The sequence below is a fragment of the Halichoerus grypus genome, chromosome 4, assembly GCF_964656455.1.
Source record: "Halichoerus grypus chromosome 4, mHalGry1.hap1.1, whole genome shotgun sequence".
Taxonomy (NCBI): Eukaryota; Metazoa; Chordata; class Mammalia; order Carnivora; family Phocidae; genus Halichoerus; species Halichoerus grypus.
The window spans coordinates 165942997-165967339 of NC_135715.1; the positions used below are offsets into that span (position 1 = coordinate 165942997).

Sequence of the window (24343 nt, forward strand, 5' to 3'; positions counted from 1 at the left end):
CTCCGCCCCCGCTGGAATCTTCCCACAGTGGACAGGCAAGTCCAGAGGCTCAAGGGCACGCCAGCACTGTCTTCCAGACCTTGGAAAATAGGGTGACGGGAGGGCTGGAGGAGATAGTGCAATCCAAAGGAAAATCACAAAAGCTACAAGTTATTGTAAGAGAAAAAACCTCCAAGCAGGCGGCTGGAGCTATTTTAAGGGTAAAGAAATACTCTTTGTGAAAAAAAAAAAAAAAGAAAGAAAGAAATACTCTTTGTGGAGAAATGTTTAGAAACACACACACACACAAAGAATGTATGATATCATATTATAGGAACAAAATGTTCTCTCCACAATAAAAAGCCGGTACGGAATTGGTTATTTTAACATCACGTAAGCCTAATGCATGCCACCTAAGCAGCAGTCCGTTTGAGGTAAAGAAATTGGGGCTTGGTAGCTCTATCTTAACCATTCTTCACCCTCCCACCCCCATCTGGCCAAGCTCCTGCCTTCAGCACCCCCTTCCTCCAAAGGCATCCAGGACACTCAGAATTCTCTGAGAAGCCTGTTCCTCTAAATTATTCATAGTACAGTGCTACTTACTTCCACCCTTCCTTTCCCAGAAGTATTTGCTACGCAAGAATCCAGTGAAAATGAGCAATGCTTGAACAAATAATCACTCCTGGTAAAATTTCAAGCACTTGTAGAGATTTCATTGGGGGCGGAGGGAGAGGCGTCTCTTACTCTCAGCTTAAGTAATACAACATATAAAAATATGTTATGAACTTGACCTTTTAGAGCATTCATTCACATTGTATGGATGTGAGAACATTTTTTGAATGCTGACTTTCAAAACTGGAGATCACAACTTTGAATCAAAATAGCCATGTATCTAAAGAAGGCCAGCAAGAAAATATTGATGAACTTGTTTCCAAATAGTGTTCTCCTCATGCTTGAACTTTTACATCTATAAAGGTATGAGAAAGCTATTTACGATAACCAACAAGACTTTCTAAAATCCTGTTTGATCTTGCCACAACTTCTTTTCTAGCAGTGCACCAAAAAAATTTGGAAGTGCTTTATCCAAATTCATACTCTGGTCCTGGTAAGGATAAAACACAATGAATGGTCTATGTCCATAGCTACAATGATAAGGGATTCCTACTATAAAATTGACATTCCTGACTATGGCCGACTATTACCAGACAGCTACAATAATCCTTCTCAATCACATGCTCTTTTTTGATGAGACTTGGCCACTCTTCCTTCCCATCAGTAGTTGGAGTCCTCTCCCCTTAAATCTGGGCTGGCTTTGTGACTCGCTCTGACCAACAGAATCTGGCAGGAGGGACTGAGTGCGATTTCTAGGCTTAGGACTTAAGGAAGACTTAGAATTTCCATTTCACCCTCTTGGAGCCCCAAGCCTCCAAGTAAGGAAGTTCAGGCTATTCTGCTAGAAAGAGTCTCCCAGAGAAGCGCCAAGGTGCCCAGCCCTGGATGAGTGAGTGAAGCCTTGTTGCCTCCTCCAGCCTTAGTCACGACTGACCCGCACATAGAGAAGAGAGGCAAGCCTTCTGCACTGAGTCCCGCTCAAATTGCAGACCTACAAAATCACAAGCGAATGAATGCCTTAAACTTGTTTTGGGGTAGTTTGTTACATAGCAGTAGATAACCAAAACACCAACCTCTTTCAAAAATGACTAAATTGGGTATAGCTATCCAGATCTGACATATCAAAGATGAGATACTTGACCTCAGAAAGCATAATCTGTTTCAGTACAAACATGTGAATGATCAAAGTCCAAAGTATGCTCCAAATCAGAGACTGCTCCCCAAATATCCATGCTCCCCTTCTTCTAGGATGGGTAGTGGTTCTCAAAGTGTGGTCCCAGACCAGCAGTATCAGCAACACATGGGAGCTTGCTAGAAATGCAAATTCTTGCCTCCTACTGAATGAGAAACTTGTGTTTCAACAAGTCTTGCAGGTGATTTTGCTGCATTTAGAGCTGCTATTCTATAGCAGTAACACTTGTGATGGGTAGCTGCATTATCGGGCCACCTGGATAAAGACTAGGTAAAATGGCTGGGTAAGGCCACAACTAAGTTCTGGTCAGCAAGAAATAAGCAAAAATGGGGAAAAGGGGTGTTTCTTGTCTGTCTCTCACCTTCATGCTGGCTGGAATTCAGATGTGATGGCTGGAGCCCCAGGAAATGTCCTAGACCGTGAGATCTTCCTAGGGAATGAAACCATGCACAGCAGAGCAACGAGATGGGAGGAGCCAGGGTCCTGACTCTATGCAGCTGCCGCTTTAGCTCTGGACTGACTCCCTGACTTCCTGAACATGACAAGGAAATTCCTATTTTGCTGATGCCTCTTTTTTTAAAGTTTTCTGTCCCTTCCAGTTAAATCTGACCCTAATACACCATCCTAATAAAGTAGTCCTTCTTCACCTCACCTACGGAGATATTCTTTACTATAAAAATATTTTATTTTCCTTGTTTGTGATAAGCCATCTTTTAGATTATTTCTTTAGTTGCTTATTAACTGTCTCCCTATTTGACCAGAAGCTCCACGAGGGCAGTTTTGTTTTCTCTATTATTGAATCCTCAACATGTAACACACTTCTACCTTCACAGTAGAGACTTGGTGAATATCTATTGAATCGAACGGACAGATGGAAGGATGGATGTAGGCAAACCAAATTTGTCCAGTTTTTCAGCACTCATTAACTGACCAAGCCTCAAAATAAATCTTTTTTTAAAATACTGAACATCCAGGGGTCCCTGGGTGGCTCAGTTGGTTAAGCATCTGACTTTGGATCAGATCATGATCTTGGGGTCCTGGGATTGAGCCCCATGTCGGGCTCCACACTCAGTGGGGAGCCTGCTTCTCCCTCTGCCTCTTCCTCTGGCCCTCCCCTTGCTCATGCTGTCTCTCTCTCTCTCTCAAATAAATATAAAATCTTTTATTATAATAATAATTAATTAATTAATACTGAACATCCAGCAAAACTATCCCCCCAACATCCCACCTCTGTTCCACATTTTAACCCAAATTTGAAGTAATAATAATAACAACCAACATTTTTGTAAGCCTTCAAATGTGCCAAAGACAAATTCCAGTAGAGGGGCATTTTACAGTACTTGACCAGTATTCCTCAAAACTGTCAAGGTCAACAAAAACAAGAAAGCCAGAGAATTGTCACAGCAAACAGAACCTAAGGAGACACAATTTTACTGGATGTAATATAGTATCCTGGATGGGTCCTAAAACAGAAAAGGGCATTACTCAGAAAATCTGAATAAGCTACAGACTTTAGTTAATAGTAATGTATCAGTATTGGTTTGTTGATTGTAACAAATGTACCTACTAATGTACAATGTTAATAATGGGAAACTGAGCTTGAGGTGGGGTGAGGGGAGGATATATAGGTGTATTTACTCTCTGTACTGTCTGCTTACTTTTTCTGTAAATCTAAAACTGTTCTAAAAAAAATAAAGTTTACTAATAAAAGAAATATGCCAAAGACTTACATATATTAACTCGTGTTACACGTATTAATTCTCATAAAGACTGAAATGGGGCCTATGATGAGACCTATTTTATAGATACAAGAGTACACTAAGTTCAATTTCCCCAACACCTTGAGGCTTAAACTGTATGTTTCTTCCGGATCAAAATTTATTTGATTTAGTCATTTTAATAATGCATATTGATTAATGTGTGTCACCCAGGGACTGAGCTTAGGTGATTCTATGAAAAGAGTCAACATTTGGAAGGCAGAAAGGGCCTTGTACCTGCCTACTGAAATTCAAAGGGCACAGGTAAACTTTATAAAGAGCATATACAAATTCTAAAATGTGTTATATTTATGTGTTGACAGCACATACACTCCTCCAATAGCTAGAAACAACTGAGCTTGACATCTAATTATCAAGAATAATTATTTAATATGAAGCCACCAGATGGCACAGATTGTCAAGAACACATAAATCATACATTGTAAGTTAGAAAGCTGATTTGAGAGTGGATTTGTGTCTCGTCCCAAGTACTGAAATAGCTAGGGCTCTCTCTCCGAGAACAATCCTTGGTCTGCACTGAAAGAACACCTCAAATGAGAAAAATCTCTATGTCGTTGCATTCCTTTCTAAAGATAATCACTATAAACTTCCTTAACTATTATTTTGGCTAGCAGAACCTCAGCATTTCATGACTGGCTACTCTACTGACCAAAACAAAGATTGAGGCTGGTCAGACTGGAATTCCTGGCCAATGTAGCTGGACTGTGAAATGTTATCAGTGCTCACGATAACAATGGGGTACACCCAGACAGAACTAAGCTTTGTTGAAACATCTGTTTACAAAGTTTATTGCCTATGGGATTTGACTTCCTTACTCAGTAAGGTAATCATAGGTAGTGTCCAATCTGAATTTCCCCCTGAAACAATACCCAAGGGACGATTTCGCATCTGTGATTTCATTGCTTCTCGTGATTCCTTTAGCCACCTCAGTCTGTTTATCAGTAAACAAGTTCAGCTGAGGCATCGGCTCCTTCACGATATCTTTCTTGACCTGCTCAGTGCGGGCCATTTCCATACACTTCCGTGGCACCTTGTGCTGATCTAAGTCATGCTCAGTGCGGGCCATTTCCATACACTTCCGTGGCACCTTGTGCTGATCTAAGTCATGCTCAGTGCGGGCCATTTCCATACACTTCCGTGGCACCTTGTGCTGATCTAAGTCATGGGATTTATCACACGTCAGTGCAATTCAACAAGTATTGAGTGGATGCCTCTCGGGCACTGTTCTAGGCACTTGGGAATCATCAGTGAACAAATTAAAGATGTCTGCCCTTGTGAGAAATCTAATAAGCAATCCACCGTAATCAATAAGTAAATTTTATAGTATGTTATCCTGCTAAGTGCTATGGAAAAAGAAAACGTGGAGTGTGTTAAGGGAGGCAGGGTGGACTGGGGTAGAGAGGGAGGTTCGGGTTGCAGTATTAATTCAGATGGCCAAGGGAGGCTTCAGTGAGAACGTGAGCAAAACCTGAAGGGCGTGAGGGAGTTAAGCCCACAGATCCTGGAGGCAGTTTCCAGGCAGAGGAAAGAGAGGGCAAATAGAGCATGCCTGGTGAGACTGAGAACCAGCCAGGAGGCTAATGAGTCTGGAGGAAGTGCCCAGAAGGGAGGAGGGGAAGAAGGAGGTGAAGCAGGGAGCATCAATTATGTAGGGCCGGGGGAGGGGGGACATTGCAAAGACTTTGGCTTTCACTCTGAGTGAAACCCGCAGCTAATGCTTGGTTTCAGGTAGAGGAGGGACAAGAGCTGACTTAGTTTTGCAAGATTCGTTCAGGCCACTGTGTTGACGATAGACCTGTAACGGGGCCAAGACAAAAGCAGAAAAACCTGTTGGAGGTGGTTATAGGTGAAAGATGATGATGCCTTAGGCTAGAGAAGCAGCAGTGGAGGAAGGCAGATGGGAGCCAAGTTCTGGATTTGAAATCTTGGTGGGATTGGACGTGGGGTGTAACAAGCAGAGGACAGACAAAGGTGACCCCAGGAATTTTGTCCTGAGCAACTCCTACAATGGACTTAACCATGAACTAACGTGGGGAAGACCATGGAAGAAGCAAGTTAGGATGTGACGTACAGGAATTGAAGAGAGATTGTGAATTTGGTTGTTGCCTGAGAATGGTCTGTGGGCACTTCCTGGAAAGACAGAAGAAGCCACAAGGAGACTGTGTGGCAGTGGTTTGCAAGAAAATCTGGGATTCGGCAGAGGATTCATTTTAGGAGTGCTGCATTTCTAATTTCCAACACTTGATATCACAGAAAACAGGAAAATCAACGTCTCTGACAAATTAGACTCTGAACATACTACGGTTCCTTTGTATATATATGGCCTGAGGATGAAACATGATTTTTAAAATCTGTCTAAATCAGTCTAAAATTTTTCAATAAATAGAAAATAATTTTGATAAGAAATCATGTAATGGTTTAATTGATGGTTTTTTCTTAGTGACACAAAATTATCTTTTAACTGGATGCAATAAGTATGGTGATAAAAATATCTAATACTTACTAATCTCTTACAGTGAGTCAGGGGCAGTGCTAAGCGAGATACAGGGATTTTTTTCATCCCACCTCACGACAATCCAGCGAAGTCGCTCTGTACCCCACCCCACCCTTCGTAGAGAAAGCTCCAAGCGGTGAAGAAAACCATTGTGTTTCCTGTATGCCCCCATACAATCTCTGTACTCTGCCGTTTTTTTCCTTAGAAATCCTTCGCCTCTGATTTAATAAATTCCTCACCTTTGAGAATTTTAAGAATCTAATCTTTAGCCCGGGTCTTTCACGCCTACCCTCTCTTCCACTCAGCCCTCTCGTTCCAGTCTTTTGTGCTCTGTGTTTTGGGTGTTGAGTTTGGTTCACTCTGTTCTAGTCAATGAACAGGCACAGAAGGAGGTGCTGGCCTAAAGCAATGAGTAAGACTCTGTCCCCAGCCCCGAGGCGCTTAGAGCCCGTCTGGGTAGGCAAATTCATCCCTGAATGGGTAATCTACCTCCTTACACACCAGAGGTGCTCTGCGTGTATGTGTGCAGCGAGCTCTGACAGTGAACAACAATTTAGGACAAGTCCCAATGGAAAGAAAGAGAGGGTGTTTTTAAAACTCCTTTGGCTTCGTGCTATGTTATGGGTAATGCCGGTAAACGTTCCTGGGCTGCAGGAAGCCGCTTCAGCAGTGTTTTGATTATAAGTCTTTTCACACCTTGCATCATGTAAGCCTAAAGTGCAAACACTATCTGTTTAATCTTGGACCAACAATGACAAATGAGGTTATATAAAAGTGAAACCAGGATATTGTATGTCGATTAGAGTTCAATTAAAAAAAAAAAAAAAGTCCTGAAAATGATTCAGTGCTGCCTTCCTGGAAGAAGTAGGAGAAACTCTGACACACAAATACAAAAGTATTCTACTGGTTCATTTTAAAACCACAGTGACAAAAACTATTTAGCACTGTGCCATAGAATGGATATTAGTAACATTACAGGTGTCAGACGGTAACATATTAGACAATAACATTTACAGATTGGTTAGATGAAATCTACACAGGGTAAGTTTACTGGTGGGAGGGACAAAAAAAGGATGGGGCCCATCCTGGAAGAAAATCAGTTAGAGAGAAAAGACTCCGTGATCCTAGAATAAGACGCCACCCTGTCAAGAGCCAGGGCTGGGAGCATGCCAAATTCTAGTAAATTCAATTCCATTTCACTGATGTTTATAACCCCCCTTTGTAGTTTGAGAACAGATTACTAAGGGACCTCTTATTTTAAGAGGATCTCAGAACTGTGAAGATATTCATTCCCACCCAATAGATTAGGATGAAACAAAGTTATTTTTCTGATCTGCAAATGCATGACCCTAATGATATAAAATCTGCTTGTGCTGAGGAGGCATGGGCATGCGTGTCTTCCTCAAAGTTCTGTTGGCAAGAAGATATTTCCTGGAAGAAGCAACACTGTGGTTAATGCAGTATACAGAACCATAAATTGTAAATTGTCATTGACAGGTCCTTTAAAAAAAAATATGTCAAATACTGAAATACAACAATCTGGCTGACAGGACCAGATTCCTTGCTAAGAAAAGTCTACACAGAGGGCGACTGGGTGGCTCAGATGGTTAAGCATCTGCCTTCGGCTCAGGTCATGATTCCAGGGTCCTGGGATCGAGCCCCACATCGGGCTCCTGGCTCAGCAGGGAGCCCGCTTCTCCTTCTCCCTCTGCCTCTCTCCCTGCTCATGCTCTCTCTCTCTGTATCTCTGTGTCTCAAATGAATAAATAAAATCTTTAAAAAAAGAAAAGTCTACACAGAGAAGGGACACTGGCAATCATGACATTGACGTTTCTAAGGGTTCTTATGCTCATTTGTTGCTTGGTGATGTGTAAAGGTAAAAAGATTTATTCACTCCTTCCCTATCATCCTTACACACCCAAACAAGAAAACTCTCACTAAATTCCTTGTAGAAGGAGGAAGAGGGGGAGGGCTTACAAGCATGGGTGGGAGGAGCTTTTGAAAATAGATAGCACTCCTTGGTAGAAATGGGTTGTGTGAAAAAAAGAAAACTTGAAAACCACTCGTTAAGTATTTAACTGCACAAGTCAAATGCCTTGATATGGTGAGTTTTAGGAGACACAGCGACTCCTATCTCAGAAACTAACCAGGTTTTGACAGCCTTGCACTGTGCAGAGATGGGATGCTTCTCAGGGTGTGGTTTAAACCTCTATATCCCGCACCTGAGTATAGGCAATCACAATTCCTGTTAGGACAGGAGTTGGCTGTGTTGTTTTCCAGGGTCACCAAGACAACATTCATGACTAAACCACAACCAACAGAGACCAGAAGCCTTTTATCAAAATACATGTGAACTTCAGCATTAAAACTGACAGAGTTACTGACTACTTCATCATTTTTGCTCATATATTGAAAAGAAATGTCACTATTCCGGGGAAGAAATGAGCTCTGGTACTTCTGAAATGCAATCTGTAATAAACTGTATTTTACTTTATCACAGTAAAAGCACCAGTTGTTAAGCCCTCAAAGACATTTAGTATGGATATTTGGTCTCCTTTTAACAAGCTTTGGGTAGCATGAGCATAAAGCCTGAAGGGAAAGAAGCAAGAACCTAATGAACCAGTTAAAAAGGCAAGAGAATCCCTATGTTTTTATATTATTATTACTTGTGCCTTAAGTATTTGACTATTAACATGAGAGCAGTGCTGGCAAAAATGCAGAATTTGGACAGGACTGCAAAAAAAGTAAGCGTGTTAACCGTAGAAAGTCAAATGTCTTCACCTCAGGGTCGCTGATGCTGTTTTCCCATGGTTTCTTGGAAAAGACAACTGTTTTCTTTGGACTCTTTCCAGGTGCTTTATTGAGAGGGCAAGCTGGATGAAGAGGAGGATATTGTAAATAACTTTGTCACGGAAGGACAAGGAGCACTGACCTCAATATGCTTCTGTTCTTTTTACATAAAATTCTCCAAGTCCAATCGCGCAGAAGGCAGCATAATGAGAGCTATAGCACCGGCCACTTGCTGATGGTCCTCGGACCGTAATTCTCAAATACCTTCATCCTAGAGCTTTACTTGAATACCCTAAATCAGTGCTTCTAAAACTGTGGCCAAGGACCACATTTTTTTAAATTTCCAATCCAATGCAGATGTTTGTAAAATACAGTAAAAATGAATTACGAGGAAAAAATTTAAAAACAAAGAATACAAAATAGAACCCTCACATTTTGTTTTACTGATTTCAATAGACATAAAATACTCTGTTGAATTGCTATTAAAGTTTATAAATGCTTGCTCTCAATTTCTGTACTGAGCTTGTGGCAGACAGGTAATAAAAATTCCCAGCTACAGTTTCAGAAGAACTGCCTAAACACACACAAAAATGCAAACACGGGACACACGCACGTCACGGAGGCGCACATACACAAGCACACAACACACCGTGTAGGTAAACTTCTACCCACTTAAAAAATAATTTAAATTTATATTAAATTATTACATTACATAGTTTTTGAAAAAACTCACTTTGTACAAAAAAAAAAAAAAAAAGCTGATGAGGAAACAGCAGTCTCTTACCACACCACTCCGAATCTTCTAGCATCCTATGCCCAGAGAAGCGGCCATCTAATGGTCAGACTTGTCACAAAGCTATCACCTTCCATTTCTCCCCCTTCGCCAACCTGACCTTCCTCCTGAAGCTCTCTTCCTCCTTCTCACAGGTGCTGTCATAAGTATTCCTTTTGCCTCTCTTCTCTTCAGGGGTTCCCTTTGAGATAGATTATATTCTTGTTCAAAATATTTGCTGTTCCTTACCCCCTTGACGGCCTACGCCATGACTTGTGATGTTCCACCCTATGGAAGGATTTTACATCTCAACCATGTTAAGCTCAGAAGTCACCATGTCACTTCAATCTTAATGCTCATGTTTTTCAAACCCAGGAAAGTATCTTCAATAGTTTTCCCCTTAAGATCATCTTTTATCCCCCTCCTTTTTTAAAAAAGAATCTAGTTTTATCAAAGATATACATGTTCATAGTTTGAATAGTCCACAGCCCTCTCACCGAATACTTACCTTACCCTAGAGATAGCCACTGTGAATTTTTTTAACTGGTTCTTTGGAATTGACCTCCATATCTCTACACATGTTTTAATTGTGGCAACTTGGTATTTCTGCTTTAGGCATTACCTATTGACTTTGCATTATAGAAATGAGGGTTTATTTTCCTCCCTCTCTGCATGCCCACCACATACATGCTCTTTAATTATATATCATTATTTTATTTTTTTTTTTAAAGATTTTATTTATTTACTTGAGAGAGAGAAAGAGAGCATGCGGGGGGCGGGGGGTGAAGGGAGAGGGATAAGCACAACCCACGCAGAGCACAGAGCCCAACAGGGGACTCGATCCCACAACCCTGAGACCATGACTTAAGCCGAAATCAAGAGTCAGTCGCCTAACCAACTGAGCCACCCAGGCACCCCATCGTAATTTTAATTAGATTAATTTTTTATAAAGATTTTATTTATTTATTTGACAAAGAGAGAGAGAGACAGTGAGAGAGGGAACACAAGCAGGGGGAGTGGGAGATGGAGAGAAGCAGGCTCCCAGCTGAGCAGGGAGCCTGATGGGGGGCTCGATCCCAGGACACTGAGATCACGATCTGAGCCGAAGGCAGAAGCTTAACGACTGAGCCACCCAGGTGCCCCTTTAATTAGATTAATAATTGGTAGTTACATTTTTAAAGCCTTGTATTCTATTCTATTTGAGCCATATAATAGACTACAATTAATTTTCCTCTCCTGCCTTTTTTTTTTTTTTTCTGGAGTCAATAATTGTTTTTTTTTTCATTAATGTGATTGTCTAAGTGCATATCACTCTCCACCACTTTAACTCTCATCTCAATAATGTCAGATACATCAGGCGTTCTGGTTGGTTGGTTAGTTGGTTGAATGGTTGTTGGTTTCTCTCTTTCATGCTGATTAATTTCTTTAAATTCATGGGTGTACCCCCAAATGGAAGTCCCTTCTCTGCATTTCTCAAGATAGGACAGAATATACCTTAGTTAGCAGTTTGTTAGCTGGATTTATAACTTACATATTTAGCCAAATGTTCTGTAGGCCTCCCTTTGTCCTCTTTTCCTGGGCTCTCTAAATGGGATATATCAGGTGTGACCTCTAATTCCTGAATGCTTCTGGGCTTCTACAGGACAAGTTACTTCCTTTCTTGTTGCTATGCCTTCTCCCTCCTGCAGGCACTCAGGTATCCGTTTCTTCCATCTTCCATCTGTTACTTTTCTTCCATCTATCCCATCTTCTAAGCATGTGCTGAATTTTCTCAACTGCTATGGTTTCCTTTCCTGTTCTTTTTGTCCTTAGGGAGCTGAATTAATTTCTTATTGTCAATGTAACAAATTACCACAAACTTAATGGCTTAAAACACAAATTTATTATCTTACAGTTCTAAAGGTCTGAAGTCTAAAATCAATCTTGGTGGCTAGACTCAAGGTGTTGGCAAAGCTGCACTCCTTCTGGACACTCTAGGGGAGGATCTGTTTCTTTGCCTTTTCTATATCCTAGAGACTTCCGTATTCCTTGGCTCATGACCTCATCATCTATCTTCAAAACAGAGCATCTTTCGATTTTTTTTCCTTCTCTCTGACTCGAATTCTCCTGCCTTCTTTTTTCCCTTATAAGGATCTTCGTGATTACACCCAAATAATTCAAAAGAATCTCCCCATCTCAAAATCCTTAACTTTATTACATCTGCAAAGTTCTTTTTGCCAGGTAAGCTAACATATTCATAGGTTTCAGGAATTAGGATATGAGTGTCTAGGGGCAGGGTGGCACTGTTCTGCCTTTACCATAAGGGTTCATACTTTTCTTACTCCTGTACTATGGAGGGTCAGGAAAGAACAGAGCAAAAAGCATGTATTTAATCATCTTGTTTGATCAGGAGCCCAGATAGTATGTGCCCTGGCTCAAATCTCTAAAACTCTTCTCCTATCTACTTCTGAAATAGATATAAGTAAGGAGAGCAGATAATAGAAATAACCAATTATCACTAAAGTCCTCAATCCATATACAAGATTAGGACAGGCCTGAGAATGTTTTCATAAACCCTGAGTGCCACTGTTTGGGAGAGGAGCCAGCAGAGTGGAAATGGGAAGAAAATTAATAAAAAGTGATAAACAGAAGAAAGGGGAGGAGGAAAAAAGGCTTGTGGAGGAGTTACATATGGTAAGATTATGAAATATGGTTGTCACTGAGTAATACAGGTGCTACCCATGGCCTAGTAGACATGGAGCAGAGATGGGAATAGGAAGACAACATGATATATGAAAAAAAAAGAAAGCTAAATTTAGAATTGGGAGCTCTAAATTCAAATCCATCTTCAAATTTACAGTTTCATCTTGTGCAAGTCAATTAGGTATCTTGAATACATGGCTGAGGAAACTGAACCCCAGAAAAGTTATCTCAGTTTTAAATTAGCACGTAGACATCAAAGATCCCAGTGAGACATCACATAGCAGTTGAATGATAGCTGAATCTGAGGCGGAAAGAAGCACCAAATGACAACTAGGATTATGGCGTAGGCAATGATAACATGGAAACCCAACAGCTGAAAAGCAGACTAAAAGAAAATTATATTTTCCACTTCAGGCTAGACAAACTTGGCCACAAGAAAATTCACCTTCATGCATGGATATAATATTCTATGGAAAAACCACTTTTATTAATTCAAAACAATTTTACTGAACTGCAACGTGAAAAACATCATGCTAGGCATATCGCAATGAATAAGGCAGATGTAATCTCTGCCCTGATAAAGATTGTAGTCTAGCAGGGGACTAGACAATCAAATAATGACCAGTTAAGTGTGATAGGCACTTTGAGGGAAACAAAGAGGCTCCTAAACCAGACTGGGTGTTGGTGTGGGGAGGAGAACAGTTAGGTAGGGCTCAGAGCTAATGACGTACGCTTCAAAACTCAGCTAGGGAGTAGCAGCTAGTGAAGCAAAGAGGGAAGGGAGCGACTTGGCAGTCTCAAGGGGCCTACTCTTTGCCAAGGAAGCACGGTATCTTGGAAGCTAGCTGACCTGATTCTTTATATACATATATGTATATAAAGATTTTATTTATTTATTTGACAGAGAGAGAGAGCACAAGCAGAGGGAGCGGCAGGCAGAGGGAGAGGGAGAAGCAGATTCCCCGCGGAGCAGGGAGCCCGACGTGGGGCTCGATCCCCAACCACGAGATCATGACCTGAGCCGAAGGCAGACGCTTAACGACTGAGCCACCCAGGCACCCCTAGTTGGCCTGATTCTTGTGTCATGTATGAAAATGGCAATAGGCTGATGCCAGAAAAAACGTTTGGGTTACTACAGGGCTTTCAGAATGGTAGAATTATACTGATGAAATCATAATTACTCCACTTTCCTTTCAATGCAGAGTCCGTCCCCACAGTCCTCCTTACAACCAGGCAGTGGAGCCCCGTGATTGAGAGTAAAGCTCTGGAACCTGACTGCCTGGGTTCACATTCTGACCTTGCCACTTACTAGCTCTAGGATCTCAGAGACATTTCTTTGCTCTTCTGTGCTTCAGCTTACTCATCTATAAAATGTTCCTAATGTTAATATTTCCCCTCATTGGGTATTGTGAGGATTAAATTAATCAATACAGCACAAGTGTTTAGAACAGCACTTGGCACAAAGTAAACACTCAATAAATATTCACCTGTTACCACTACTGATTTTAATCACCAACCACTGGCCCTTTTGTAATTTCTAGGAGGATAAGAGGCCATCCGACTTTGTTTATGTGGCACTGTGTTCAGTCACAGGAAGCTGAGACTGGTGCAGTACTGGGAGCTTACCATTTAGTCCTCAAAATAGAAATTAAAAGTACCCAGAATCTTGCTTGTCTGTTCCTCAGTTCCGACTCTGGGACATGGGAAAATCAGAAAGCTTCAGAGAGGTCCTCATCTCCTTCAGGTTATATGGAGCCAGGACAGAGGGCATGGCCATGCTGAAATCAAGACCCACGATAAGGCAGTACCTCAGTGGAACCTTCCTGATTCAGGCTGCAATACAGCAACTCAATATCATTGGATGCATCCAGAGGTGATCAGGCTGAAGTGATCTGTTTTGCTAACCAAATACTAGGAGATTAATATTAAATCCATAATTTCAACTACATTCAGTCAACAAATATTTGAATGCCAGCTATGTACAAGACACTGTTCTAGAGGTTAAGGACACAGCAGTGAAAAAAAAGAGGCAAAGTCCCTGCCCTAGAGGGATCAGATGGACAATTAACACAATAAATGAGTTAAGTATATAGCACATCACAGAGTGATAGGTGCTATGGAGAAAAATAAAGTGGCAAAGAGAGATAGGGGGAGCAAAAGAGCAAAGAGAGGAGTGTAAGGTGAACAATTTTCATCAGGGTAGTAAGAGAAGGCCTCACAAAAATGGGGACATCTGAGCAAAAACCTGAGGAGATAAGGAAGACTTGAACATGTCTGGAAGGAGCATTCCAAGCACAAGGAACAGCATGTGCACAGTTCCCGAGGAGAAAGCGTGTCCAAGATATTTGAGGAACAGCAAGGTGGCCAACATGACCAAAGAAAATTAAGGGGAAGGGCGCCTGGGTGGCTCAGTTGGTTAAGCGACTGCCTTCGGCTCAGGTCATGATCCTGGAGTCCCTGGATCGAGTCCCGCATCGGGCTCCCTGCTCGGCAGGGAGTCTGCTTCGCCCTCTGACCCTATTCCTTCTCATGTGTTCTTTCTCTCTCATTCTCTCTCTCTCAAATAAATAAAATCTTTAAAAAAAAAAAAAAAAAAAAAAAAAAAAAGAAAATTAAGGGGAAGAAGAACGGGAAGTGAGAGCACAGAGGTAATGGGAATTGTAGGCTAATTGCGAGAATCATGGCTTACACTCTGAGTGAGATGGGGACCTGCTAGATAGTTCTGGACAGTGATAGCATGGTTACTTTATGTTTTAAAAGGATTGCGCTGACTGCTATGTTGAGAATAGAATAAAGATTAAGGGTAGCTGATACAAAATCCTAGGCAAAGGTGACAGTGGTGGTATCAGAGGAGATGGGGAGAGTGGTCATATATTTTGAAGGGAGAGCAACAGGATTTGATGACAGGTTGGATGTGGGGTATAAGAGTTGCTAAGTCAGCCTCTGCAATGGGAAAAATGGAATTGCAGTTAACTGAGATAGAGAAGGTCGTAAGGAGAGAAGGTTTGTGAGGGGAGAGGAGATCCAGAGTTCAGTTTTGATATAAGAGGTCCATTAAACATCCAAGTAGGGATGCTGAGGTACTTGGATATACAAGTCTGGGTCTGAAGCTAGGGAGTTGTGAGCTTACTTATATCTATTGTCATAAGATTGAAGGAGATCACTAAGGGAGAGAATACACAGAACAAAAGAAGTCCCAGGGCGCCTAGGTGGCTCAGCTGGTTAAGCGTCTGCCTTCAGCTCTGGTCATGATCTCAGGGTCCTGGGATGGAGCCCCGCCTTGGCTCCCTACTCAGGGGGAGCCTACTTCTCCCTCTCCCTCTGCTCCTCCTTGCTGCTTGTGCTCTCTCTCTCTTGCTCTCTATCTCAAATAAATAAAACCCTAAAAAAAAAAAAAAAAAAAAAAAGAAGTCCAAGGACAGAGTCCTGAGACATTCCAATATTAAGAGGTCAGTGAGCAAAGGAAACTGAGAACAGTGACCAGTAGTGTAGGACAAAAACCAGGAGAACACAGAGTCCCAGAAGCCAAGTGAAGAAAGTGTTACAGGGAGAAGGGAAGCATCAACTGTGTGAGATGTTGCTGACAGGTCAAGTGAGATGAAGACTAAAAACAGGTCATTGGATTAAGTAACGTGGAGAGCAGTGGGGTGGAATGCTGGGGGTAAGAGCTAGTTGCAGCGGATTTAACAGAAAATCAGAGAAAAGGAATTGGGACAGTGATATAGAACTCTTTCAAGGGTATTTACTGTAGAGAGAGCAAAAAAAAAAAAAAAAACCAGAAAGAAAGAAAAAGAAAAATGAGACAGTAGCTGGAGAAGGAAGTGGAAGTCAAGAGTTATTTTTTGTTATTGTTAAGATTAATTTTAAGGAGCAATGTATTAATTTACATGGGGAACTATAACTCGTAAACAGACCAGGAATAATTTTAACAGGTCAGTGCTTTCTCTTCTCTGTTGGAAAACTATCTGGAAAGTACAATGAAAATCACAAGATGACTTCATGAGCATTGATAACTTTCACCAATTCCAACTATGAAGAGCCTCCAGCATCCCTCTACACTTTGCAGGGGAAGAACTCAGTAGATCATATGCTTGCATCAACTGGGCAAGGGACCTCTCCCTTGACCAGTGCTGGAGAAACTCTAACTATGCTTTCATTCTTTTATTCAAGAAACATTACTAAGCATCTATTATATGCCAGTTACTAGTGATACAAGTTCAACAAAACAAAACTTTGCCTTTAGGGAGCTCATGGTTCAGTGAAAGATGAAAACAAGACATTGAATAGTTACATTATAATCAGTATTAAAAGAGGTACATGTACCTATAAGGGACCTAAAATTAATTAAATAGTTAACTATTTGGTAGTGGGGATATTTGGGTCATTCACTTTTTTTTTTTTTTTTTTGCTGTTATAAATAGAGAGATGTTAATGATTTCAATTGCTTCCTGATCCAGAAACTATTGATACCTATTACATTAAGTTTAAGATTATAAGGTAATTAAGAAATAAGAAAAAGCCTTTTATATGCCTCCTCATTTTAACTGCAAAATCAACCAAGAAAATAAATCTGAACAGTATGAACCATCTAAGATCAAAGACAGGCAAGTTGGAAATTCATTCAACAAATACGTATTGAGCACCGGCTATATGCTAGGGCATGGTTCTAATACTTGACATACATCAGTGAACAAAACGAAAATATTGCTCTTTAAAACTTGTATTTTAGCAGGGGAGCCAGTCAACAATAAACATTAAAAATAGTAAAATAGTATGTTTGAAGGTAGTAAGTGCTACAGAAAAAAATATTAACAGGATATGGAGATTCCAGAAAAATGGGGTGGGTATTGGGGGGAGTGGTTGAGGTGGGTGTCAAGTTGCAATTTTAAATAGTATGGTCAAAAAAAAAAACCCACAAGGAGATGCCCTTTTCACCCATAAATGAGCAGTCAGAGTAAATAAAGATGGACTGAGGTGGGCATTTTCATACACTGCTTAAAGGAGTGTAAATTGCTATAACCCTTCTGAATTTGATAATCAAGGACTTGAGAATGCTTCATGATCTTTGCCCCAGTAATTTTATGTCTAGCATGAGGAAGTAACTTTAAATAAAACTTCATGAAGAAAAAAATAGATGATAGATAGATAGATGATAGATAGATAGATAGATAGATAGATAGATAGATAGAATGCTCATGGCCTCAGCGAGAAAGTGCTTTCTCCCTCAGCAGACTTGAAGGAAGTGAGGGAGTTAACTCTCTCCATATTTGGAAAAAGAACATTTTAGGCACTGAAACATCCCCAAGGTGCTAAGGCAGAAGCGTGGCTGGTGTATGGCCAGGCAAGACGTAAGGAAACTTCTTCAGAAGCAATTGCAGTAATCCAGGCAAGAAATGAAGGTATTGTAGACTTGGCTCACTCACAGTGGAGGTGGTAAGCAGTCAGATTTGGATACATTTTGCAGGTACAGCCAATAAACTTTCCTAAAGGAACAGATGTCAGGTGTGAGAGAAAGGAAGGCACTAACAATCACGCCAAGATTTTTAACCTCAGCTATTAGGATGGGAAAAGCTGCAAGTACAAATGTGAGGGGGAAATCCCGTTCAGATTTGGATATATTGAGTTTGAGGTGTCTATTAGACATCTATAGCATCTCAGATCCTTTTGGTCTCCTTGCCTGTGGGGCCTTTGGCCTCTTATTCTGTCCCTATTGCCATAGCCAACATACCTCAGGCCATAATCACCCGATAGTGCTTTGCTTCATGTTCAGGCCCATACAGAATGGAAGTATCTGAATTTGGGGGAGGAGAGTAGTGTTAGCATCCATCCCATTAACTGAATCTTGACCTCTTCCCCTGACTCACTTCTTTTCCCTATCCTCATTTCCCAGGGATTATATTCCCTAATAAAATAACAGCACAGAGGCGTATGCCTCAGGTCTGCTTCCTGGGGGATGCCAGGCTAAGACAATAACAAGTCGAGGTGTGCGTAGGTACTTGTTTAAATGAGCCTGGAGTTTGGGAGAGTGATCTGTGGGGAAGGTATAATTTTGAAAGTTGTCAGCATACACCTAGTATTTACAACCATGAGACTGGATGAGAGCACAAATGAGTGGACAAAAAGAAATGTCAGAAAGAGGAGAGGTTGAAGATTTTAGTACCTTTGAGACAGAAGCAATGTTTTATTCACTACTCTAGCCCATTTCTAAAAGTGCATGGCACAAAGTAGGTGTTTAACAGATACTTTTAGAATAAATGAAATAGGTCACCATGGCTTTGGGGTTAGGTAGGAAAGCAAATTAAGTCATGAGAGGTGATGAACTAGAATAGGCAGGGTTCATGGAACTTGAGTTTGTAGTGAGAATGATAATTAGGTTCAACAGCAGAAGCAAGAGAAAAATAACAGGAAAAGGAAAAGGAAGCCGTGGTTAGAGAGAAGCTCTCAGATACCACTTTCTCCTTGAAGCCTTTTATAATCAACTTGAGATCTTCCCCCTTTTCTGGATCTCTCTCAGGGCACTTATCTATCATAAACTAAGTCAAGTTATATCCATGTGCTATTCTCTACTTTTCCCAATATTGATCATATTTTCCAGGGGTATAACTGAGTCAAAAATAAAGGTAGCTTCCAAGTCCCAGAGACAAAAAATGGATGCTGAAAGTTTGACATTTCTAGTTCATTTTCATGGTTCATGGAGATGCTAGAGAAGACTAGATGAAATTGAGAGACTCGATTTCAAATCTGGAATATATCCAAAATGTTCAGTAAAATAACTTGCACTTGGATGAATGGATGATTGAATGAATGAGTAAATGAACAAAATTAGGTGAGAACAGAAGCCAAGAGAGCAGAACTCAAGGAGAATACAGGGTTTAATAACTGTTGGAGGCCCATAGGTCTGACGACAGGGCACAAGGGAATAAGGAAAGTGGGCCTACAGTCAGAATGCACCTAGGAAATTAGCAAAGTAAGATATGAAGAGATAGGGCCTAACTGAAGGTCATCATGAACAGACAGGAAGAATGTGAGGAATTATGAAATAAAAAATTACTATTTTGATGGGTGATAAAAATAGGCTATGAGTAAATAATTCCAAGAATTTGGTATCATGTATAGGGTAAGAAGAAGAGCAAGTTGATAATCTCAATTTTGAAAATGTATTTGACACAAGGGTGAGATATGCAAGTAAAAGCTAGTAATAGGCAACATTTTAATCAACTTATTACATGCCAAACATTGTTCCAAGAACACATTCCATCAATGGTCTCATTTAATTATCACAGTAACACGATGATGTAGGTGCTATTATCATCTTTATTTTGCATATGAGAAAACTGAGGGACAAGATTGAACAATTTGCCTAGTGTCACATAGTTAGTAAGTGGCTAAACCAGGGTTTGAACACCAAGATATTAAGGAACTTTGCCCAGGACCAGATGTATTCATTATTTATTCAATAAATATTTAACAGGCACTGCTACATTCTAGAAATTGTTGCTGGTGCTACGAATGGGAAAGGAGGGGAAGAGCTGGTGGTGAACAAGACAGACATAATCCCTACCTGCACAGACCTTAAATGTATGTATGGTGAGTCAGAAAAGAACGTGAGAAATTACAGTTTGGTAGGGGGAGTGGATAGCAAAAAAGAATTCCAGAGGAGGAGAACCACATCTGTAAGTACCTTGAGATGAGAGCCTACAGTAGGGGGAAAAAAAGAGAGAGAGAGAAAAGAGCCTAGAAAAAATAAAAAGACTAATATGGCTGGAGTGCTGAGAGCTAGGAGGACGGTTGGGGAAGCTGGGGAGAATGAGAAGCCCATATGGTAGAGGGTCTGGTGTCCATGATAAGGAGCTTGGACTGTTTTCGGTAAGCAAAGGGAAGCCATTAAGAATTCAAGCAGAGTAGTGACTTGATCAGATTTATACTTAAAAAAAAAAATGACTCTGGCTACAGCATGGCAAAAGCAGTTCTGTTAGACCAAGATGATAGTCATTGCAGGACTTCAAATGATGAAGGTTGATTATACTAGAGTATGAAAAGTAGCCGTAGGAAAGGAGAGGCCACAAATCAAATTTTTTATTTTTTAAAATATTTTATTTATTTATTTTAGAGTGAGAGTGTCGGGGGGGGAGGGGAGCAGAGGGAGAGGGAGAGAATCTCAAGCAGACTCAGCACTGAGCATGGAGCCCAATGCTAGGCTTGATCCCCATGACTCTGAGATCATGACCTGAGCCAAAATCAAGAGTCGGACATTTAACTGACCGAGCCACCCTAGGCACCCTACAAATCCAATTTTTTAAGGCAGACAAGTCTAGGTGATTCGGATGTGTGTCAGAAGTATCCTAAGTTTCTGGCTTGAACTGAATAGATTGATAGGATGCCCCTTACTGATCCAAGGGCTATGAGAAGAGGATTTTGGAGGGAATATGATAGATGAGTTGAGTCTGACATGGCCCAGTCATCCAAATGAAAGTGTTGCAAAGCTAGTTAGAAATATGAATTCGGAGTTCAAGAGCAAGATCTAGGCTTGAGGTATGGGTTGGACAGTCTTTGGCAGAGGGTACCTGAAGCTGCCGGACGAGGATGAGACCACCCAGAAAAGTGGACATGAGGGCTTCGCTCTGGAGGATTCCAATATTCCAATACCAGAGAAGCTGCTTGTTAAAGAACAGAGAAATAAGAGGAAAACTGAAGTAAGAGCAGAGGGAAGAGAATATTTAAATAAGGGTGTGGTCAATAGTTCCAAATGCTAGAATGAGGTCTTGTAAGATGAGGACTGAAGGTGACAATTCAGAGCTGCTTCAGGTGAGTGGTAGGAACCGAAGCTAGACTGGAGAGGGCAGAGGAATGGAACACGTGGGAATGTCCACTGGGTAAGACACAACTGCAGTCATAGCTGGACAAAGATTTAAAGAGAGAAATATTAAATAAATGAGAGACTTGAGCACGTTCAAGTAATAGAAAAGCCAGCAGTGGAGGAAGGGTTGAATATAACAGAAGGAAAGAGGGATCCTCTTCAGCCCCAAGTCCCTGAGAAAGCAGAAAGGGATCTAGTGTACCAGGAAGAGCAACTCTTCTTTGTGACAGGAAGCCAATAAGGGGTGCGGCTCAGTCAGATGTGAACCCACTCGGTCCTCTCGGTCGGCTTCCTAAAGATAGGTTTGCTTTAAAAGGACAGAGAATTATAAGACATGAGAGCCCGGGGAGAGGACTGCAAAGTTCAATAAAAAGAAGAAGAAAGAGTCAGAAACGTGGCCTTGAGCGACCTCTGAGAAAGCCGTTCAGTAGTCGAGGGAACGTTAGTCACACTGTCGGGTTTAGACTGGGAGTGGGTGGTGAAGAAAAGGGCGCGCAGTGGGTGCAAACCACTGCGGTAAGAAACGGCCGTGAGAAGACAGCGACCCGGGAGGTGGCCAGAAAAAAAAGGCGGGCAGGTGGGGGGAGAGGGGGGTCATATTTCAGAGTGTCCCAGAGCAACCTCGGTCAGGACGGGTCATTGCTCGGAGGCCCCCGAAGACCGAACAGGTCATCCACGGCCTGGCTGCTGGGCTGCACTCGGCGAGGTGCCACAAGTGCCGGGGCCTCCGCCCCAACCCCCCCCACCCCCCCGAGATCGAACAGCTGGGCGGGCGGCCTCCAGATCTCTCCGCTGACTCTCGGAGAGGAGAGGCCGCGGGCCCGGCAAACCCTTCCCACCCGGGCGCCACAACGCCGGGGCAGCGCAGGGGCCCCTGGTCCCGGCACCCGGCCCAGACCCCCGCCGGGCCCCAGGCTTCCGGGCGTTTGCAGAGCCTCCGCCGCGCTTCCTCCCGGCTCGCCCGACTCCGGCACTCAGCCGCGTCCCAGACCCGGCGGCGCGTCGGCCAAGTCCCCGCAGTGTTTGAAAGTTCCCGGCGCCGGCGGCGCTCAGGTGCCAGGGCTCAGGCCCGGCCCGCCGCAGCCGCCCTAGAGCCCGCCGCTTACCGCCGCAGAGGCAAGCAGGTGCGGCGGTTTCCACGGAGCCGTCGACACCCCTAGGGAATTCCCCACGGGGCCACACACAAACCCGCCTTCCTCCTGCAGACTGCCGCCGCCGGGTTTTATCCGCCGAAACGGCGAGGTGGGGCTCAGACCACTCCACCCCCGCCCGTCCCTTCCCACCTTAGCCACCACCCCACTCCCCGCGGAACGCCTTCGCCTTGGCCGAAGGAGCCCGAAGGCCTTCGGCAAGTTCCGCCTCCAGCGCGGGGGGCGGGGCCGCTCGAGCTCCTCCGGGCCGAGCTCGGCTGTTTCCGTGCGCGGCCGCTGCGCACTCGGCACTGGGCGGCGCTGGCTGGCTCCCTGGCTGCGGCTCCTCAGTCGGCGGCGGCTGCTGCTGCCTGTGGCCCGGGCGGCTGGGAGAAGCGGAGTGTTGGTGAGTGACGCGGCGGAGGTGTAGTTTGACGCGGTGTGTTACGTGGGGGAGAGAATAAAACTCCAGCGAGATCCGGGCCGCGAACGAAAGCAGTGACGGAGGAGCTTGTACCACCGGTAAGAGGAGCAGGAGGAGGAGGCAGGAGCCGGAGAGAGCCGGGGGGACGGAGGGGGGACGGGGAGGCGCCGGACACCCGCGCTCGGGGCCTTCCCCTCGCAGGAGGGGCCGCGGTAAAGATGGAGCCTCCGCCCGAGCCCCACAACATCGCCGCCGCTCGCAGCGAACAAAGAATAATGGCGGCGGACTGGAGCCAGCGGCGGCCGGGGCGGCAGCGACTCTGCCTGCAGCCAGCGGCGGCGCTCATGGCGGGGGGCGGCGGGCGGCGGGCGGGGTGGGAGCCGGCGGCCGGGGGTGTGTGCGGGCGGCCGGCCGCGGCGAGCTGGCGCCCGCGTTCCCGCCGCCGCCGCCACCGCCGCCGGGCCGGGCCGGGCGCGGAGCCGGGAGCCGGGAGCCGCCCCGGGGGAGGCCGCCCGCCTGGCCCGGCGCTGCCCCCCGCGCCGCCCGTCCGCTCGGCCGGCCCCCGCCACCCGCCTCGCCCCCGGCCTGGCCCGACCTGGCCCCGCCGTCCGCCGGGGCAGCGCCGCCGGGGTGCCCGCGGGGGGTGGAGGAGGAAGAAGGCGACAGTTGAGGGCAGAGGAGGTGAAGGTGCCTGCCTTCCCGGTAGCCTCGGTGTCTGCCATGCCCGCTTCGCGAGGGGAAGCGCTGCAACGTCTGACCTACTCTTCTCTCCACTCTCTTTGTGCAATAAAGTTCGAAACCAAAGGTTTCCTCTCGTACTGTATTTTATTCATGCCCTTTTCCCGCTCCCGCCCCATTGGGGAGATACTGTTTTCTGTTCTTTTCTGCTTAGTTGACATAATGAGAGCCGTGCTTTTTAATATAATTTTGACTCTACCTCACTCTTTTAAGGCAGTAGTCATGGAAATGCGTTTTTGGGGAGGAAGGGGGTGCTAAGAAAAACATTTGTAAAACTTTTCAAAAAACTGTTGGGATCCTGTAAAAGGGAAGCTGGTGTTTGAAAAACAGTTTCGGTTTTAACCCTTTTCAATAAGGTAATAATCCTTGAGATCTATCATTCTGAAACACTTTGTTGAAACGAACATTAGCCGATGCACTTTTGTTTTACATCACTTTTTGGGGGGGGGGCGGGTAACCGAGTTTGGGTCCTCTGGATCTCTCACCCCCTACCAAGTTTCCCACATGTTTCTGTCTAAACTTAAATAAGAGATTGATTAATACTCATTCTAAAAATAGACGTTTAGAAGTATCCAGTGTTTGCCTCCCGTGCAAAAGTAACTCCGGCCGGGGAACGACAGTAGTTTAAGCCACAAGGCTTATTTTTTCTTTGCCTGTTGGGAAAAAGGAACGGCAGAAAAGTCACTGACACATTAAAGATTAAAAGACAGTTTTGAAAGGACCTGGAATATGACCTATTTAAGTTCGTGATACCTTCCTAAGAAGTTAGAATTTTATCCTAGCCTTAGCTTGCATCAGTTCTGCCTTCTAAAGGTTTGGTGTAAAAGATACTTTGGTTGCCAGCTATTGAAATCTTTTTACACTCACGGCTCATTTCCTGCTTTAAAAATAAAGC

At 43.5% G+C, this 24343-nt stretch overlaps 1 protein-coding gene and 1 long non-coding RNA gene across 19 annotated transcripts in view; one reads left to right on the plus strand and one right to left on the minus strand.

Moving 5' to 3' along the window:
• LOC118522037 (uncharacterized) overlaps positions 1-22449 on the minus strand; it is a 302008-nt gene extending 279559 nt beyond the window's left edge. For 4 of the 14 annotated variants that reach the window (XR_013447338.1, XR_013447335.1, XR_013447337.1 and 1 more), the window contains exon 1: positions 22263-22441. This is a non-coding gene — a long non-coding RNA (uncharacterized LOC118522037). Of the gene's footprint in view, positions 1-9629; positions 9925-13925; positions 14078-22262 lie in introns of those variants that run through there. The other 10 variants (XR_013447343.1, XR_013447341.1, XR_013447339.1 and 7 more) reach the window with 8 other exon arrangements.
• Positions 22450-22567: 118 nt separating this feature from the next.
• Positions 22568-24343, plus strand: part of CREB1 (cAMP responsive element binding protein 1) — a 60362-nt gene continuing 58586 nt past the window's right edge. For 3 of the 5 annotated variants that reach the window (XR_013447333.1, XR_013447334.1, XM_036070859.2), the window contains exon 1: positions 22590-22808. The gene's annotated coding sequence lies outside the window, so the exon portion shown is untranslated. Of the gene's footprint in view, positions 22809-24343 lie in introns of all 5 variants that reach the window. The other 2 variants (XM_078071245.1, XM_078071246.1) reach the window with 2 other exon arrangements.